At 29.9% G+C, this 21112-nt stretch overlaps 1 long non-coding RNA gene across 3 annotated transcripts; it reads right to left on the bottom strand.

The window, feature by feature from the left end:
• Window positions 1–8456: 8456 nt before the first annotated feature.
• On the bottom strand, window positions 8457–12536 carry LOC126653892 (uncharacterized). 3 transcript variants are annotated; one of them, XR_007632351.2, is made up of 4 exons: window positions 12453–12536; window positions 12299–12375; window positions 9459–9547; window positions 8457–8805 (listed from the first exon to the last, which is right to left on the bottom strand). It is a non-coding gene; the product is annotated as an uncharacterized LOC126653892 (long non-coding RNA). The 3 variants fall into 3 exon arrangements; XR_007632352.2 differs by having other exon boundaries at window positions 8457–8625; window positions 8750–8805; window positions 12299–12523; XR_007632350.2 differs by having other exon boundaries at window positions 12299–12523.
• Window positions 12537–21112: the final 8576 nt, after the last annotated feature.

Here is a 21112-nt window from a genome sequence, read left to right as displayed (position 1 = left end):
ATCATCCGAGACAATCATGCCTGATAAGGTCGGACCAAGAATCTTACCCGAGCTCTGACGTATGTTCAACTCAGACCTGAGCCGAGCTCCGAGCTCCTAAGCCCGAAAGATTGGACCATCTGGTTCGAGCTCTGGGCTGCTCCAGATACGGGAATTATGATAACTTGACTCCCAAGTTATCCGGGCTCCGAGGTTCCGTCCAAAGAGCGCTCACTCGTGTACCAGATCCTGGGACCACAGAAGATCTTCTGACAGGTACGTGAGGAATGTTCCCTCTGACACACCTAACGAGCCGCACCACCTGCAGGGATATTCTCCCACGTGAGCATAACCGAATTCTGGGACCACTGGGCTCACAGCCTGCCAGCAAGGCAGGTTTGTCCTTAAACCCTAACTATAAATAGAGGGTTTAAGGACAAACCCTAGGTAATTCTCTTTTTCTCAACTGAAAACTCACTCTTTTCTCTTCTTCTTCTTCCTCTACTTCAATACCTTACTTGAGCGTCGGAGCGAACGTCCGGTGACCCCCACCGGAGTTCCTTCTGACCTCTGTTTGCTTGTGGTGTGCAGGTCGGAAAAGCCTGGATCCTGTTTGGTGATTTATCAGGTACAATTGAAGGTGGAATGTGGAGATTTGGGTAATTGATGATTATATAAGGTAAGGATATAATTGAAAAAACACATAAAGGTGGGATTTATATTAAGACATTTTGTCAATTTTTTAACATTTAATTGGATAATCCATGAATTTTTCGTGTATAATGTTTAGATAAGATTTCCCATAAAACAATATATCATTCAACTGCTAATAACTTAAAAATGAGACTCATGACCAATACGACAATACCTATTTCTACGCAGGACCGACCTTAGATTATGAGACCTTAAGCGGGTTTTTGGACATTTTACAAAAATATGTATTTTCATGCATCAAAATGTTTATAAAAATACATTTATTTAATTTTTATTTTATAAAAGTACGCTCCTTGTTTTTATTATTTTTTAACAAAAATATACTTTCAGTAGATTATTTGTAAATTTTTGATAATTTTTTATATCCTCAAAAAATAAGAATAAAGTATATTTCTATAAAAGAATAAAAAGGCATATTTTTTAGGCTTATTCACCCAAAAATGCCAAACCTTTGCGTCTCGAGTCAGATTTAGCCAAACTTTTAAAAACTACCAGATTTAGCCAAACCTTATATGTTATGTGTCAATTGTGACCATTTTTGAATCGAACCGAAATTGTTGCCCACATGTCATCCATGTCATCTCCAACTCAGCAAAATTTGGTGACATGGCACATTTCAAACCACTAACCCAACTTAATCAAACCAAATAATAAATCCAAAAAAATCAAACCCAACTAAATCAAATTAATTAGTAATTAATTACTAAAATTCATATTTTAATTATCTCAACATTATAATATTAAAAAAAATCACCGCCACACTACTTCGACCTCCCCGTTTTTTCCCGACTCCGATGTATATTTAAAATAATTAATTATTTATAATTAATAAATTAACATCACGCAAAATTTTAATTAATTTTATTCAATTAAAAATATCCGTTAAAAAATTAAATTAATAACTAATTTTTTTTATATAATAAATAATTTCATAAATAATTTTTTTAATTTTTTTTACGGAACACGGTCTGCTCCTCGTCGGACCACCTCCGCCCGGATGACCGGCCACCACCGCCGGAATTTGTTTTTCCGGCGGAATTTTCTTCGTCGTTCTTCGTTGAAGAACAGATCCCACCTGGGATCTGTTCTTCAACGAAGGAACAGATCCCCCATTGAAGGAACAGATCCCAGGAGGATCTGTTCAATGAAGAACAGGGATAGAACAGATCCCTGGATCCCTGTGATCTGTTCTTTTTATAACGAAGAACGGATCCCAGGGATCCCTGGGATCTGATCTTCGTCTTCTTCGTGAAGACGAAGATCTGTTCTTCGTCTTCATGAAGAAGACGAAGAACAGATCTTCGTCTTCTTCATGAAGACGAAGATCGGTTTCTTCGTCTTCATGAAGAAGACGAAAAACAGATCTTCGTCTTCTTCATGAAGACGAAGATCCGTTCTTCGTCTTCATGAAGAAGACGAAGCTCTGTTCATCGTCTTCTTTATGAAGACGATGAACATCTTCTGTTCATCTTCAATGGAAGATGAACAGAGGTTCGTTTTCAGGCGAAGTTTGGTTCGCCTGAAAACGAATCCCATCGGAACGGAATTTTTTAATTTTTTGTTTTATTTAATATTTAACGAAACTCATCGGAACAGAAAATAAATATTTTTTTATTATGTAAATTTTTTTTAATTATTAATTTAATTTTTTACTGGATATTTTTAATTGAATAAAATTAATTAAAATTTTGCGTGATGTTAATTTATTAATTATAAATAATTAATTATTTTAAATATACATCAGAGTCGGGAAAAAACAGGGAGGTCGAAGTAGTGTGGCGGTGATTTTTTTTTAATATTATAATGTTGAGATAATTAAAATATGAATTTTAGTAATTAATTAATAATTAATTTGATTTAGTTGGGTTTGATTTTTTTTGGTTTATTATTTGATTTGATTAAGTTGGGTTAGTGGTTTGAAATGTGCCATGTCACCAAATTTTGCTGAGTTGGAGGTGACATGGAATACATGTGGGCAACAATTTCGGTTCGATTCAAAAATGGCCACAATTGACACATGACATATAAGGTTTGGCTAAATCTGGTGGTTTTTAAAGATTTGGCTAAATCTGACTCGAGACGCAAAGGTTTGGTATTTTTTGGTGAATAAGCCTATTTTTTAAAAAGATTAAAAAAGAGATATTTACATATTTACCTAAAAAACAAAAATATTTGCACTTTTTACCTCAATACAGAAAAGTTACAAAAAATACCTCACGTTTTTTTTCATATTTATGTTTTTACTCTCGGTATTAAAATAATTATGATTTTACTTCGTTATCATAAAAGCAGTAGTGACATTATCATCTCGGTATCATAATTTTTCTGTAAAAAATAATTTTTCGAACGTTATCATACTACTATACTTAATTTTGTCATACTATTATCATAACCTATTTTTATAAAAACTATCATAAGCACGTTATCGTAATATACTTTATTATAGTAATATCATAAAATATTATCATACCATTATCATGACGTACTTTATCATAACTATATCATAATCTTATCATACTATTATCAGAACCGTATAATATTATGATATTGATATGATAACGTGATACATAGATGCTAACATTTAATGATACTGATATGATAATCAAGCATTTTTTTTGACAAAAAATTATTTTTTCTGCAGTGTTATGATACTGATATGATAATGTCATAGTGATACCGATATGATTATCAAACGCTGTTTTCTGTAGAAAATCATTTTTATACAAATTTTTAGAGGTAAAACTGAAAAATTATAGATCTGAGAACTAAATAAATCGTAATAATCACCATATTATAAAAAACAATTGCTAAAATTAAATATGGAAGAACGGTGTATCGATGACGGTGTCATGGCGAACGACGGCGGAACGATGAAGGAGCGGTGCATGGCAGGGTGGCAAAGAGAAGAAGAAAAAGAAATGAAGAGGAAGAAAAAAATGGAAAAAAATGAAGAAGAAGGAGAGAGAGAGAGAGAGAAGAAGAAAAAAAGAAAAAAAATACATGTAGGGCAAAAAATATATTTTTATTATTATTTTTTACTCTAAATATTATTCTGCAGTTTTTAAGAAAACATATAAAAAATAATAATAAAAATAATATTATCATAGTAAAAAAAATTAGGGCAAAAAAATAAAAATATTAAAAAAATGAAATATTTTTTCTATTTTATTTATTGAAGTAAAAATTATTATTATTTTTAAAAATAGAATATTTTTCCTAATTTTTTCATTAAAAAATGCCTATTTTGTAGAAAAATTAAAAAAGTGTAAACATGTAGTTTCCTCTTTTTTATTAAACAAATAAATAGGAGACTGGGCCATTTATGATTAAATATATATATATAAAAGTTATATATTGTGTTTGTTGGTATTAGTCAAAACTAACTGCAAAGTTCAATTATTTTTTAAAATAAAGATTATATATATATATTTTTAAATTAATATGTAATTCTTTTACGTAAAATAGTACCTAAAAATATATTTATAAGATTTAACCCTCAAACCGTAAAGTTTTAAACATAGCTCAACGTATCCAATTTTTACTTTTTTTATTCTGCAGTTTCAGTCAGGTTCAAATGGTTTTTAAAAAATACAATTTGAAATTGTTTTAGAAACTGTTTTTAATAAATTTAAAATGATTTCAAATGATTTCTAAAAACACAATTTGCAATCTTTTTTTAAAAATCATTTCTTGAACAATTTTAAAAGATTTTAAAATGATTTTAAACAATTTCTAAAATTACGGTATTTAGAAGATATGGAGTATTTTTTATAAAATTATTTTTAAAAATACAAATTTATAATATTTTTGTGAATATAGTTTAAAAACAGAATATGTTTGACAAATGTTCCTTTTTTATAAACACAAGGCCTTTTAAGATTTGGAGTCTTAAACATAAGCCTCAGAGGCCTATGCCTAAGGCTGGTCCATGATATAGGTTTGACTTCAATGTGGTCGTCATTCATGCTGGTAGAGTAAATAAGGGCAAAATCATTTTTATGTCTATGTAGGGATATTGGTAATGGGGAGGGAATTTCCCGTTTCCCGTGGGGATCCGCCCCTAATGGGACGGGGAATCTCCACCAATTACTTCCATGGATACGGGGATGGAGGAAAATCATTCCCCAACCACGGGAATGGGGAGGGGACGGGAGTATAATCCCCACCCCATAAGGATCCTCATCCCCATCCCCATGGAGACCCCATTCATATTTATGCATATTTATATTATATTATAAAATTTAGTATGTTATTTATAATTTTAAATAATTTAATTTAATTTAATTTTTTTTATTAGTTTCAATTTAGTTATAAATATATAATATTATAAAAGATAATAGTATTTTTTATAATTAATTTTTTCTAAATATCTTATGAAAATAATGAAATTATTTATAAATTATATTTAATTGTACGGAAAACGGGGATCCCCATGGGGATGTGGAATCCATGGGTATGGGGACGGGGATGATTTTAACCCCATTAATTAAACGGGGACGGGGATGGGGATGGGGATGGTTTTCCCGTCCCCACCCCGCCCCATTGCCATTCCTATGTCTATATACATAAAAAAATTTATTTATTTATTTTTTTCAATTTTTTTTTATTTTCATCACTCGTCGTAAAAAGTGCGTAAAATCGAATTAAATATCTGCCTAACTTGATATGTTAATAAAATGAACCATATCATCATCGTTGGAAAAAAAAATCACATAAATAAAAATGTGCAACCACAAGAGTTTATTTAATAAAAAAATAATAGAAAGAATGAAAAAAATTAAAAATTAAAATATAGAGATTTTTTTGTTATTTCTACGCTTAAATACACCAACAATCACCAACTTTCGCGTGTTTTTGGTATTTAACATAATATTTTAATTTTGGCAAAAAAAGTACATAAACTTTTAAAATTTTGCAATTAAAAACACCAGCACCGTTTTGGATGTAAATGACACTAGCTGTTTTTCAAAGGAAAACAAACGTGGTTTTAATTGCAAAAAATTAAAAAGTTTGTGTTAAATATATTCAAATTAAAAAGATTATGTTAAATCCCAAAAACACGCGAAAGTTGGTGATTTTTGGTGCATTTAAGCCTTATTTCTAACGTAAAAATTGTTAGTCACTTAACATAGACTGTCACACATTCACAATTTCTATGCATAAAAAATAATTAATTATTGAAAAAAAATAGAAATTAAATACAGTCGACCCTCTGATAATTAATACACATGGTGGATCAAAAATTTATTAATTATTAGAATTATTAATTTATAGAATTTGTATAAAAAAAATTATAAAAGATATTTTAAAGCATCTATATTAATAGACCTAATAGTAATATTATATAATAAAAAAAACTAACTAAACACACTTTACAATCACTCAATTTAAAAGAAATAATTTTATATTTAATTTAAAAAATATCAATTGATATCAAAATAAAAAATAATTATTAAAAAGTTATATGAATAAAGTAAAATAATTTTTAATATTTTTTATAATAGAGATACTTTACTTACTTTAATTTGTTTATCTAATAACTTCTTTTAAAATTTCTCAAAAGAATAAGAAAGTCATAATCTGATGGTATTTTAACTTCCACTTTATGAATTAAGGTTAGTATTGCCTCAAATAAATCATCAATTATTATATATTTTCTTAAAAAGAATCTCTCTAATAATTAATATTCATGTAAAATATATTTAATATTTTATTAATTATTAAATAATAGAATTATTAATTATCCGACGTGGAACGAAGTTGGTTCTCTCAATTTTCTATTAATTATTAGAATTATTAATTTATAGAATATTAACTATTAGAGGGTCGACTGTAGCAAATTTTAAAGAAGAATTAAATAATTAATTTTTTTGAAATACATTAACTCTTTGATGGGTTAACTCTAGATAAAATAAAGGAAAAATAAACTTATCTACCCGCAACAATAGTTTCTTTGTCAAATATACCATAATTTTTGAATTTTGCTAATTTAGTCTGTCATCTATTAAATCTTCGCCAAAACTACTATATCATGGATTTAAAACCTCCCACAAGCGCTCTTCTTCTCCAATTACCAAAAAAATGACAAAAATGCTATAGTTATAGGTATTGATAACACACCAAATGGACCGATCTCAAAATGTATTAAGAGAGGCATGCATAACTAAATCAGGTACAACATCAAAACATGCATATTCGAGTATAACACACTCGAATGACAGAACAAGACCTGGCAAACCAAATCCACAAACATACTCGGAGAAACCGAGCATAACGAGGGAACACGACACAAGTCACTAAAGGGCTTGCTTGGTCTACCGAGCAGAACCTCCTCTGATTACAAGGCGACAGACTAACAAAACGTACACTAACTAATATATGCCATCCTGCACAGACAAAAGAACAAACAGATTAATGCCGGGTATACACAAACATATAACTATCAAACATTAGAAAATTAGGAGATAGTATAAAAGGCCTAAGAAAAGTAGGTAAAAAGGTTAATACTCTTTTTCTCTCAACTCATAACTCTTTTTCACTTCTCTTTTCTTTCTCCCACTTTAACGGTTACTAACTTGACCGTCGGAGATAGGGGTGAGCATTAGATGGTTAAAACCAAATTAATCAAACCGAAATATAATTTGAAAATACGGTTTGGTTACGGTCTGAATTTTTAAAATTTTGGCTATTCGGTTCGGTATACAGTTTTGACAAAAAAATAACTGCAATAACCGAACCGACCGTATTTCAAGACTACATCGTTTTAAGCTTTTATATACACACATTCATATATTAAACTTGTTTATTTTTATAGTTTTAAAATAAAAAAGTGATGAACATAGATTTAATTTAAAGCACATGTACTCTTTAAGTTAAATTTCTCTATTTTCTTTTGAGTTTTTTGTAAAACTGTTTTTTTTTCTAAAAATCATACAAAAAATATTACGGTTTTCAACCTAACCTAACCGAACCAAACCGAACCAAAATATTTTGGTTTGGTTAATTCGGTTTTGACATAATTGCGAATGATTTTGAATTTTTAGGCGGTTTGATGACCGAACCGACTGTTGTTCACCCCTAGTCGGAGAGGCTTGCTGGAATTCCATTACGGCGCCGTGCTATCGGCTGTTTGTGAGTTTCAGGTGCTTTTCTGAATACATTCCGGATTCAAGACTGCTCACGTGATTCTCAAGTTATTGGGTATATAAATTTATTTTGCCTTTTTTTTAATCACCATTAAATTAATATAGATAATTATGCAATACAAGAAAAGTGACTTTTAATATTAGTCGATTACAACGATTCTTAAAATCATTTTCAAACATATAAACATGAACAACTCAAGCAAAATGGTATAACCATACCAATAGCCCAAAAAAATGTCAATCTCGGTTAGGATACCTACAATTCGGAATGCTTTATATATCATCTCGGGCTATGTTTAGTAAAGGCACAGCCGAGATTGAGGTATAAATAATGTTATTTATAAAGAATGTTCGGAAGATCACGTTAGTCAAGGTGACCATAAAAGATTCTCTGACAAGAGAAGATACACACTACACTACCCACGCTCAATGCACACATCTCTTCTACCAAAATAACTGAAAATGTTAGCTCAGCCTATATGTCACGACCCATAATATTGAGCCGCAACCGGCGCTAGGGAACGGGAGTGGTAGCTCCGGAACCCGTAGCAAGCCTAAAACCAATATTAATTTTTCGCAAATAATAAACAATTAAAATCAAACAACGGAAGCAAATATACATATATAACATATATACATAAATATTTACACTAACTGTTCTGTTAACCTCGCGGACCCTAGTTTCCGTACTCTGTACGAACCGGCCTCGCGGTACTATATACATCAGTTAGTGTACCAAACGTATCACCGACATCTAGTGCCGTGAATAAAACATAAAACACGTAACCTACAAAAATATAAACAAGACAGTGAGTAATATACACAATCAAAATATACTGCTGTCTAGGATACGACTTTGTCGACGCAGGACCACTACTGCAGCACTACGGAAGTCAAAGAACTATACATACGTGGCTGACTTCCGGATCCCAAAACTAGCTTCTAGCCAGGTCCAAACACTAAGTACCTGAAACACATCAAAAGTGAGGGGTCAGTATTTGAGAAATATTGAGTGAGTTCGCATTTTACTAACAGTATTATTATAAAAACATAGCATCGCACTTCAAGAAAACAATAATATAAAATAATATATATAAACAGGTATTTGATCCGTTCGAAACTAATATCCTAGCATGCGACACAACTTGCAAATATATATTCAAATCATACTGATCCAAATGGTCCGACCCGGGAGTGTTCACACTCTACCTCGTCGATCGCGACCTATCTCTTAATCCCAAAGTGTGAGTCCAACTCACTAGATACAGGGACTCCAGATTACACCGTAGCCGAGTGCTCACTCGTATCGAATTCATTGTCCGACTTCGAAATTCATATTCATATCATATCATATAATATCATACATGTATATATCAAATCATTTTTCAGATGCAAACACACTAGACCGACTCGATACTGGTGATCACACAACCTATTGACACCCAATAGGTAGCTAGTTTCTTCGGATCGCATACTAGTTCTCGTATACGAACTTGATAGAAACATATATCATTTAATCAAAACATATATAATGTGATGCATATAAACAATACACGTATATATAAAATATAATAACAAATAACTTTAAAATATAATATACGAAAGTAAAGTGCAACTCACAGTGACCGCTATCCACTCTATAATGAAGTTGATGTGGTGGTATGCTCGTACTAGTCCGCGTCTAATGCCCTCACTGCTCGTTCGTACGTCTGATACATATTAGTTAACGTTTAGTAGTTATATATTAATCTCGTGTTTTTACACGTATAATACTTTCTAATTCTAGGGTTGAGTTTCATTCTTAATGTTACTCGTGAACTCAATATTCCTTTATCATACTCACGATATATCGAACTCTGCTTCTCGTATTCGAGAAACGTATAATATCCTTAGCGTTTTCCATTATCGTTAATTATCAAAAACGTCGAGCTAAAACCTTACTTTTAAAATTATCGGGGTCCTTAATTAAATTTTAGGGTTTAGTATCCAAAATATCGAAATCTCGGTCACATAGGGCTAAAAGCCCAATTTGGTCCTCTGGACCCACTGTGCGGGCACACATAGGCACTGTGCGTCCGTATAGTGTAGTGTGCGTCCGCACACTTCAGTGTGCATCCACACACCGAGTGCAACCCTGTCACGACCCATTTTCATGAATCGTGACCGGCGCTAGAGTATGGGTATGGTTGTACCAAAACCCGTAGCTAGCCTTGCGGATAACCATCTTATAACATTTAAAACAATAAACCTGCAGAAAATCACATGCTCGGGGGCAACCGAGACTTCAACCTAATCTAGCGGTACAATATAACAACATATATCTGAAGTACGCTTATTTCAAAATAATGTCTAACAGCATGGTAATATATATAATTCTATAAAACACTGTAATCATGCCAAAGCTGATAAAATAATAGTTGGACCAATCCAACAAATAATAGTTTAAAATATAAATAAAAGACTAAGACATGAATAACTGATACTACTACTGCGGTCTAAGTGTTTAAAACAATTCGACTCTTTTATTCTGAAAATAAAATAAAAACCTCTGAGAATGAAGAAACAGAGATTGACCAAAACTCAAATCATAAACCTGGAAAATTTGGGAAAACAACGGGGTCAGATTTACTGAGTAGAGTTTATATAACCATTTACATTTATTAAGTTAAAAACCTTTAAAACGTTTAATAAAACATTTTCATTATGGATTATCAATGAAACCCTAATCCACAATTCTAAATCCATTGTCGTGTCGGTGAGACGTATCTCAATAACTGATCCCCGACTATCACTTAATAAATAGTGAGCCCAGGAGACGTATCTTCCACCGGTTCCCTCACTAAGGTGAGACGTATCTCAAACCTACCTCAATACCATAATCATTACCGGTGCGCACGCAGTCCCGATGATGCCCATCGAGTAGCACGTTCCAAATCAAATCCACAATGTCGAAAAACAGTTCAAAAGCTACTTATACATATATATATATATATATATATATATATATATATATATATATATATATATATATATATATATATATATATATACAAAATATAATAATTTCTTAATAAAGAGGTAAATAGAGATATAAACTCACTGCTTACTATTCCACGTGAAACTTGACAAGCAATCTAACTCTGGTTCGCCTCTGAAGTACGAACAGTCGACGGGTCTAAATACAATATTTAAATTATAATTAAAATCAGACCCTAACTCTAAAGAGTACTAGACACCACATAGGACTAGCACAACACAATACCAAGTCACATTTAATAACACCTATATTAAATACATTCCAAAAATAACCCAAGTTATAGAGTACAAATCATATAAATATATTTAGAATGATTCATAAAATAATTTAAATAAACCCAAGTTAAAATCTGTATCAGTGAGTCAGCCGAGTTATTTAAAACTACCAAACTTCTTCCCACTTGTCGGGCGACCACAGTCTTACCCAAAACAAAACTTATTAAATTTATAAACCCGAGTTTATAAATTAAATATTTGATAAAATAATTATCTATTTTTAAATAGAATTCAATAACTTCAAATTCAAGTAACCCAAATTACAACTAAACTTAATCATTTTAAGTTTATAAAAGTTTAGGGACTAAACTGTAATTTAGCCGATTTAGGTTCAAAAATGTTCAGGGGCTAAACTGTAATTTAGCCAATTTGATATTCGAAATCAAATTTAATTGCTCATTTTCAATTTACTAAATTATAAATCAAATAAACAAATTTAAAAGTTATCCAATAGATAAAACTTAACTTGAATAAATCTTTTAGAAATTTTAGGCGCTAAATTGCAAATTTACCAATTTAACATATCAAACAAAATTAACTATAATTACCCGAGTAATTATATTAATTTAGATATAAAATAAATACCGTTCTCAAGTTGTTGATTTAAAATTGGAACAAAAACAAAAGTTATTATCAATTTATAACATAAAGGTAATTTGGTTAATTGGCAATTTGATTAAGGGCTCAATTTACCAAAACAAAAAGAACAAGGGTTTCAAATAAGTTGACGAAATTTACACATGACCCAAACACACTTTTAGTCATCTTCCCTACTTCATTGAATCCCTTTCCCGCCAACCATACAATTCGAATAGACCAAAAATATCAACAGTAATATTAACAACAATCACAATTTGTCATTAAAAGCAACTTCAATTCATAGAACTTAATAAATAAAAACTCCAACAAACATTCAAGACAAGAGCAACCATGATACCATGTTCACGTTGCCGAGAAGAACAACAAAGGATGAAGAATAATGAATGGAATCCAAATCTCGGACACTAACGATTCAGTTTATGACTAGAACGTAAGCTAAGACATCCAACACATATTCAAATAACGGCAACAACAATAAAAAAAATGGCAGCAAGTTGTATTTGAAACGGCGAAACGGAACGGCAATGAACGGAGGAATTCTTACGTACCATATATGATTCCGAAGCGTAACGATTATAGAGATCGCTGAGTTGATGTGAATCGTTGAAGAAAATTCAGATTATAGCTAAACAATGAGATACGAAATCAAAAACCGTATTTGACGATAAAGCGTAGAATGAACGAAACTAATACGATACTTACCGAGCTTGAATCGAATGGAGTTGGAATGTAATTTAATGAAGTTTCAGATTGTTAAAGAGTGTGGCGGCTGAGGTTGTGTTTCAAAACAATATGAAATATTAGGTTAAGAAGCAGCAAAACGTGAAGCACTGTAACAAAAAAAAAAAGGAGGGCACAATTTGGCGTGAATGGTAATTTACAAGCCAATGGGCTTTTATGTTGGAATGAATAATATGGCATTTAAATCAATGGACCACCAACGTGGTAATAAGAATAGGCCATTGCATGGACTATTCATGCAATTTTTATTAAAGCTTTGTTCTTCCTTTTGTTTTTCTATTAAATAGACAAAATAGATGTTTAATATATTCAATTTAATAATAATAGTAACAAATAACCTAAAACTTGGCGGAATATAAAAGTTAAAAATAAATTTGAAATAATTTAAAAATAATAATTATATAAAACAAATACGGAATATTACATTTTAAAATAATTCAAAACAAAAAAATACGGGATATTATCCCCGGAAAACTTGTTTTCCGGGCGTTTTGACGCGTTCCGACATCCCACGCTCATACTCGACCCCGTTTTCCACCAAACTCGTATCCTAGTCTTCAAAATGTCAAAAACGACTTAAATACAAAGAATTCGAGCTATATACATTTTAAATTCTAAAACAGCCCATTAAATCAGTTCTAGCACCAATTCTCGAGAGTTTTACCTTGATTTGATGCCCGGAGATGATAGAGCTTTCGATTCTGAAGAGATTGCCCCAAAAATCGCTCGAATCGGACGTCGAACGGAGAAACGGCGGCGAAACGACGGTATCGATCGATTTTTCTCCTACTCTCTGATTCATATTTTCTTTATATATATATATCTTGGTTAAATGACTCTTTTAATCCTTGTTTTCTTTCTTTGTTACACTTATCTTTCAAACTTTTCTTTTGTACGATTTAATCCATAGCTAAATCAATAAATTCTTTTATTATAACTTATACGTACTATTTATATCGAATAAATAATACGAAGCTCGATATTAATACTTTCCTGTCAAAATTTAAAATTTTCATTTTTGATACATAATGGCTAAATTACCACTTTAGTCCCTGAACTTTATTTTGAGACCTTTCTTGACATTTCTCCTTTTAATTTCAATTCCAAATTTAGAATTGAAATATAACATTTATTACCGCATCACTACTTTCTCGAAACCGACCTGCTAAAATTTTATTTAATTTAATTTTTATCGGAAAACTTTCCGATATTGCCACTCCAGCAACTCAAAGCGGGACACGTGGCCCAATTAGACAATTAAATCTTTTGGGGTATTACACTATAATATATGGCACACCTCACCATGGAAGCACGAGTGAAGAAAAAGAAGTACATTATATAAATCACTTTATCCTAAAACCCTAAGATATTCTTTTTTGTTATCTAATCTTTTCTCTGCTTGCTTTAATCTTTTTCTTCGCCAAATACTTACATGAGCGTCAGAATTAATGTCCAAAAACCCCTTTCGACGTTCTTTTTTACCGTGCTCTCTATTTTCAGGTCACGGAGTTGTATTGGATCATATCATATTTTCGGTATTTTATCAATTAAAAAAATACAAATAATTACTAACGTTTTTAAAATAATTATTTTCATAATTATTTTTTATAAATAATTATTTTTGAAAATAATTAAAAAAATACTTTTTTTTTAAAATAATTGTTATTTTTTAAATTATTTTTTTAAATTAATATTTTTTTAAATAATTAGCGGTAGATTTTAAAATCCCTCGCTTATTAAGCGCCATGTTCTTCTTTAGTACATGGTTTATAAGGTGCCATAGACGGTTTTAATTATGAGACGGTACTTTTAATTTTTTCGCATTTAGATTAGTTTGAATGCGAGCCGAATATGTCCTTTACTAGTAAAGTTTTAATTTTAAATTTTAAACAGCTATATAAATAAATATTATTTGAATTTAATGTCTCACTTAAATTAAGATTGTCTTACCAAATTTGATACGCTTTGCAAATACATGTCATGTTTCTTTTATATTGCAAATGGGCAACAATAGATTAATTGCCACATCAGACATGTTAATTAGTGGGCAATAATAATTGTTTGTTTAATTGCTGAAATTTGAGAAAAGGAAAGTTTGGATTTGGATTTTGGATGGAAGAGGTGGTTGTTGAGTTGTTGCGAAACCGACAAAATCAAGAATTAAGGGGCCGTTTGGTTCCAAGTCCGGAATGAGAATGGGAATGAGAATGAAAATGGGTGGAAATGGAAATGAGAATGAAAATTTTACTATGTTGTTTGGTTCCACCAAAGAATGGGAATGATTCCATTATAATGTGTTTGTTTGGCAATAATTTAAAATGGGAATGGGAATGGGAATCAATTTTATTTTTTAACTTTCTTATTAATTGTCACGAAAAAATTTAAAAATTACGCAAAAAATAATAGATAATTAATATACACAATTTTCATAAATTGTAATTAAATCATTCAATAAAAATATGTCTAGAATAATTTGTTTATAACACAAACATCAACGTTTTAATCAACATTGTTCTAATCCATGAACTAAAAAATTACATGATAATTTTGAAATTGAAACACTCAAAAGCACTGTCAATAGTCTTGGAGTAATCAACCTGCAAATACAGTTAAATTTAAATGAGTGAAATTACAAAATATATAAGGAAACCAACAAAATATTAAACATTTGACATATTATCAAGCACAAAACAATGGCATAAATAAAACAGAAAAATCTAATGTAAAACACAACTTTTGCACAGAACCTAAGGTAAAGTAAACATATAACCTAAGGTAAAACAGCTTGATAATACCTAAATTGTCTATGCTATCCAAAATAACAATCACATTGAACTAGAATAATTAAAAATGAAAAAAATATGAAGCTTACCATAAAGAAGACTACTGATATACTGCAAAAAATAATAATTAATGTACATTCAGATTTGTATTAAAATCATTAAACCATACACTATACACTCAAAATGACTACTAAAATCAATAAGACTGCAATCATACACTCAAAATGAACTTCAACTACCAAATTGAAAGTTTTAGTAAGTTTTCATGTGCTTATTGTTCTTTGATAATTCATATGTATCATCTTCGTCAAAAACAGGACACCCTAACCTCAGACTCGCCGGATCAGTTACTGCTAAAGTTCACGTCATTGCAATTCAAACAAACATAGACAACATTGCTAAATTAATTGTTGAAAACTACTACTTTTTTACAGCATTATTAGGAGTTGAAATTAGAATATAATCAGTGTTCATCCTTTTAAAGTGGTCAAATTAGTTAAGACATGTGAGGACAGTAACTAATCTTTAATACTATTAGGGGCTATTTTATTACACTATATGCAGCTTAACCATATTTCCTGAATCATCTCAAGCACTCGCCAAGTAATCATAATTAGAATAAAAATAAGAGAGAAACAAAAATCTGAATTACCTGACACCATTCCTCAAAACTGATTTTTCACATCTATTCAAACAGGGGAAAAAGCTAAAGCTATCAAGAAATACCTTAACCAACTCTAACAACTTCAAATTGATACCAATTTTACTTCTCCAGCCAAAAAGTTCAGTCAAGTTTCAATTCCGGTGATAAATGTACTAACCAAAGATGCATACAAATACCCATCAAATCAGAAGTAAATTATCAATAACCGAAGAACAAATTTGAGTCAATCTCTGCCATTGAACATCAAAAGGCATAACATCACAGCTGTTTCAGATTTATCAATAACCAATTTAAATTATCAGTAACCAATTTCAAATTTTCATTAAAAAAAAAGAACAAACCACAGAGTATAATCCTATCATATTATCAATGAAAACAAAAAAAAGACACTTATGAGCATGTTTATGATATCAAATATCACATTATCAGTACAATTTTTCAACAAAATTTCTCCATCAGTCACAGACCAACAAGATAAGGAAATCTGAGTAAAGAATAACATATAGGCACATCCTTACCTGAGAAAGAGCAGCGGCAGTGGAAGTGGAGCGCCGGCGAGACTGAAGAAGGGGAGGGACACGAGCAGCAGGACTAGAGCAGCGACGATGGAAGTAGAGCGCCGGCGAGACTGAAGCAGCGGAGGGATACGAGCAGCAGGATTAGAGCAGCGACGGTGGAAGTGGAGCGCCAGCGAGACTGAAGCAAGCAGAGGGACACGAGCAGCGGAGGGAAAGGATTAGAGCATCGACGGTGGAGGAGCAGCGACGGTGGAGGAGCAGCGACGGTGGAGGAGGAGCGACAGTGGTGGCAGAGTAGTGGCAACGACGATGAGCAGTCGAGGTGCAGAGGAGAGAAACGATATCGTTTATTTTTTCAAAATCACAATTAGGTCAGGAATGGGAATGATTCACCTGGGTCTGATAGGGAATGGGCCATTTCCATTCCATGGGGTTTAGAATTCCCATTCCGGGCTTTTTTTATGAAACAAACAGATTCAATGGGAATGGGTCATTCCCATTCCCATTCCTGGCCTTTTTTTGGTCCAAACAAACAGCCCCTAACTGTAATATACATAATGGTTAAGTGGCGCTAAGGGGATATTTAATAACGCAACTTATTATTTAAGTTAGGCTTAATTTCTTAAAAAACTCTCACCTTACACTTTTTCTTCGTTTATACCCTGACCTTGTAAAAATACCATTTGTACCCAATTTTGAATTTTTATGTTTCATCCCTACCCAAAAACATTAAATTGTACTCTTTTCATTTGGAAAAGAGTTTAAAACATATTTTTTTCTATTTTAAAATATACAAATAAATCCTTAAACTTAAAAAATAATCAAATACATCCAAATAATTAATTAATTTTTTTAATTTTATAAAATAATATAAAAATTAAAAAAAAATTATTATTTTTTATTTTTTTGTCGTAAATATTTTTTAAATAAATTAAAAAAATAAAAAAAATATAAAAAGTAAAAACAAATCGGAAATATTTTTTTAAATAATTAAAAAAATTATTATTATTTTTAATATTTTGAAGAAGATGGTATTTTTGTACTATTAATAACATTAATATCTAATTAGTATATAAGTTAAAAATGAAGGATTATTTTAAACTCTTTTTCAAATGAAAAAAGTACAATTTAATGCTTTTGGGTAGAGATGAAACATAAAAACTCAAAATTGGGTACAAATGGTGTTTTTACAAGGTCAGGATATAAACGAAAAAAAATGCAAGGTGAGTTTTTTTTAAGGAATTAAGCCTTTAAATTAATGTATTAAGCACTTAATTGTTTTAAATTGGTTTGATAATTCAAAAAAATTCAACTTAACTTATTCAGTTAAGTCAAAAACAACTTAAAATAATAAGTCAAAAATTTCGACTTATTTTTTTTACTGAAAACATTAAATTATTAAATATTAATTTTATCATTCAATAAACTTTATATCCTTATTATTTTCAATTATTACTCACGAATAAAAATATTTTATCTCACATATATTAATTTTTTAATTCTTTTTAATATCACAATGAGCGTATTATACTTAAATCAACACTTTAAATTGCAAATTAGTATATTTTTTTACTATGAATATCAAAATATGCAATTAAAATTTATGATTTCTATTTATACTATGTGTAATATTCATAATATTTTTTAATTTTTTTTTATGAGTATAATATTTTTTAAATACTATTTATTTATATTTTATAATTTATTTTTAAAATAGTTTGAATTTAATTTTCAGCATTTAATTTTCAATTTTATTAAGCGCCACCAAAGTGAGGCGCTTAAGAGTTAGATTCTGAAAACGTGCGGTTCATAATTCAGCCTCGAAAATCAGTCTAGTCTAGTATATCCAAACATATATTAGGGTTTTTTTTGCAACCCTAAAAACAATAGTAGAGATCAATTGCATCACTTTCTAATAATTGGCGTAGAAAATTTTACACGTTTTAAACACATTAGTCGCTTTATTGTTCAATTGCTATTGTTATCTCATATTAATTATATGATTATTAATTTTGGAGGGTTGTGGAGGAAGGTGGTTGATGAGCATATATTGTTTTATTCATATCAAACAGACAATATTAAAGAGTTGACAATGATTGATACTTATAGTAATTTATTTTTATGTTAAGATGAAAGGGACTTAATTTTCTGTTATCTCCTTTTTTGTGGTGGATATGTTTTTGCCTGTTTGTGGGGGGACGAGTAAATGCAATCTTTTTTCTTGATATCAAAGATATGCTTGCAATTTATTTTAAGAGAATATGCTTGTGGAATATTTCAAGTTAAATATTTTTACAACTATTTAACCATGTGTTATTTAATAAAGGTTTAATAGCAAAAAAAATTCAAACCTTTACAATTTATCGTAATTTTATCCAAACTTTTTAATTTTTACAATAATATCCAAATTGCATTATTTTGTTGCAATACCAAATTGCACTTTTTATATGATTTTTTTTGAGTTATTTGCCATTTTTTGGGAATTTTACTATATTAATCAAAAAATAATAATAGCCTAATATCTTAATTGAAAACAACAAATTTAGCCATAAATTTGGCTATTATGGCAACAACAAAAATGCAATTTGGATATTATTGCAAAAATTAAAAGGTTTGGATAAAGTTACAACAAGTCGTAAAGGTTTGTTTTTTTTTACCATTGGGCCTTTAATAAAATAGTTATCAATATTTTATTTACTAGGCTAAACCTCCAAAACATATCTAACCTTTGCGATTTATGTCAGTTATGATTAAATTTTTCAAAATCAGCAAATATAACCAATTTTTGTATATTATGTTCCTTTTATAACCTTTTTTATCCGGGTCGGTTTTTTTTATTGTGATTAAATCTTTTATTGTGACACAACACGCAAAGTTTTGATATTTTATTGTCATTATATCTTTTTTAATCTTATATACATGGCTCTTATAGTTGCCAATTTTACAAAGTTTGGTCATAAGTGATATAAATCGCAAAGATTTGGTATTTTTAGAGGATTTGCCCTATTTATTATTTATCACTATAAAATGTTCATTTTCGAAAGGATATACAGTTAGTATTGGTCAATAATTGTTTATTTTTGCATGTCTTATTTAAAAAGTCTATATCATAGTTTTAGCATTTGTTTATATATAAATTTTAAATTAATAACTATTATAATTCTATGTTTAAATAAGAAAAACATCATTAATAGAGATACAATATTAATTTATAAATTACAACTGTTAATATTTTATTTGTTTGTGTTTTTTATTTTTTTGGACATATACTTCTAAATGAGGGGCTTATCAAGCATTCCTTACTCTTTCCGTCGTCAATTGGTGAAACTTCTCTACTATCAATTAAATAATCAGGTATTCTATGCTGGTGATTGTTGCTCTGGATGATCTCGACATTTTAATTTTTGCTTTTCTACAAAATCAAGGTAATATTTACAGCACATTAGCCGTAACCAATTGTAAGTAATTTCTTCATTTTTATTATTTTTTATTTATTGTTCGTTATTGCTACCGTTCGTTTAACAAATTATTCATATATTGGTATTTAATTTGTTAAATAAATGTGTAATTGGATGGTTCAAACAGTAGTCGCGAAGTCCACTTTTTAGTTTTCTTGTTTCAAGAGGGTTTATCATCTTCATGAGATGGTCTTTCTTATCATATATTTATATATTGTTATCTTTGACAAAATAAATTAATTCAACTTAGTTTATTAGCAGTGGCATAGAAGCATTTCAATTTCATATGAATTATCATTTTTATGTAAATTAATTCAATTTTTGTATATTATTTTATTATACAATTACCTTATTTTGGCTATAATATATATTTAAAGACTTTTCTATAGTTATCTTATTTTTTCAGATTATTTGATCTATTTTTAGATAATATATGGCAATATAAAAAAAATATACAAAAAAACTTCATTAATTTATCTTATGTATATTTGATGGCCTCTTTCATGGTTACTTCGTTTTAATCTATTTCATCCAATAATAATTCATCCAATAATGATAAATGGATAAAATACAGTATTTACAAAACGAAGTTATCATAGACCTAACTTGATGGCAAAATTATCTTATTTATTTTGGCTAATTTTGGCTTTGACAATTGTCTTAAAGGCACCGAAAATTAGGCGTATGAAATTATTATTCATGTATAATTTCATCTTATTTCTAAAGACATCACTAATTTAATACAAATGCAAAGTCTTTCGGATGAAATGAAATTTTCTTTTACCCTAATTTTCGGGGTTTATAATTTTTAAATTTATGTTATACACTGTAAGTGTATTTGGATGGTCCATTTGATGGTTAAAAGATCCTAATAGATGACTGCTTGACAGTATTACTTTTTGAAAGATTGGTTCATTATTGATGAAAAATTGTCCATATATACATAGTTACTAATAGACACTTCACCTAAGTGAAGTTTGCCTATTAAAAAAAAAAAAGAAAGACAACACTAGTTATGGCAATGGCCCTCCAACTTCGCTTTCACGACCACATGCAGTATTATTATCAGCTGAAATAATGACTCTGACCATTATTAGATAGAAATTTAATTGCATTTGTGTTACTCCTACTAAGATCGATAGAGGCTTAAAAATATGCTCCATTTATTTATTTTATTTTTTCAGATTATTTTCACACA

The sequence above is a fragment of the Mercurialis annua genome, linkage group LG6 (assembly GCF_937616625.2).
Source record: "Mercurialis annua linkage group LG6, ddMerAnnu1.2, whole genome shotgun sequence".
Lineage (NCBI taxonomy): Eukaryota > Viridiplantae > Streptophyta > Magnoliopsida > Malpighiales > Euphorbiaceae > Mercurialis > Mercurialis annua.
The sequence above is the reverse complement of the archived record's forward strand: the minus strand, read 5'-3'. Positions and strand labels throughout refer to the sequence as shown.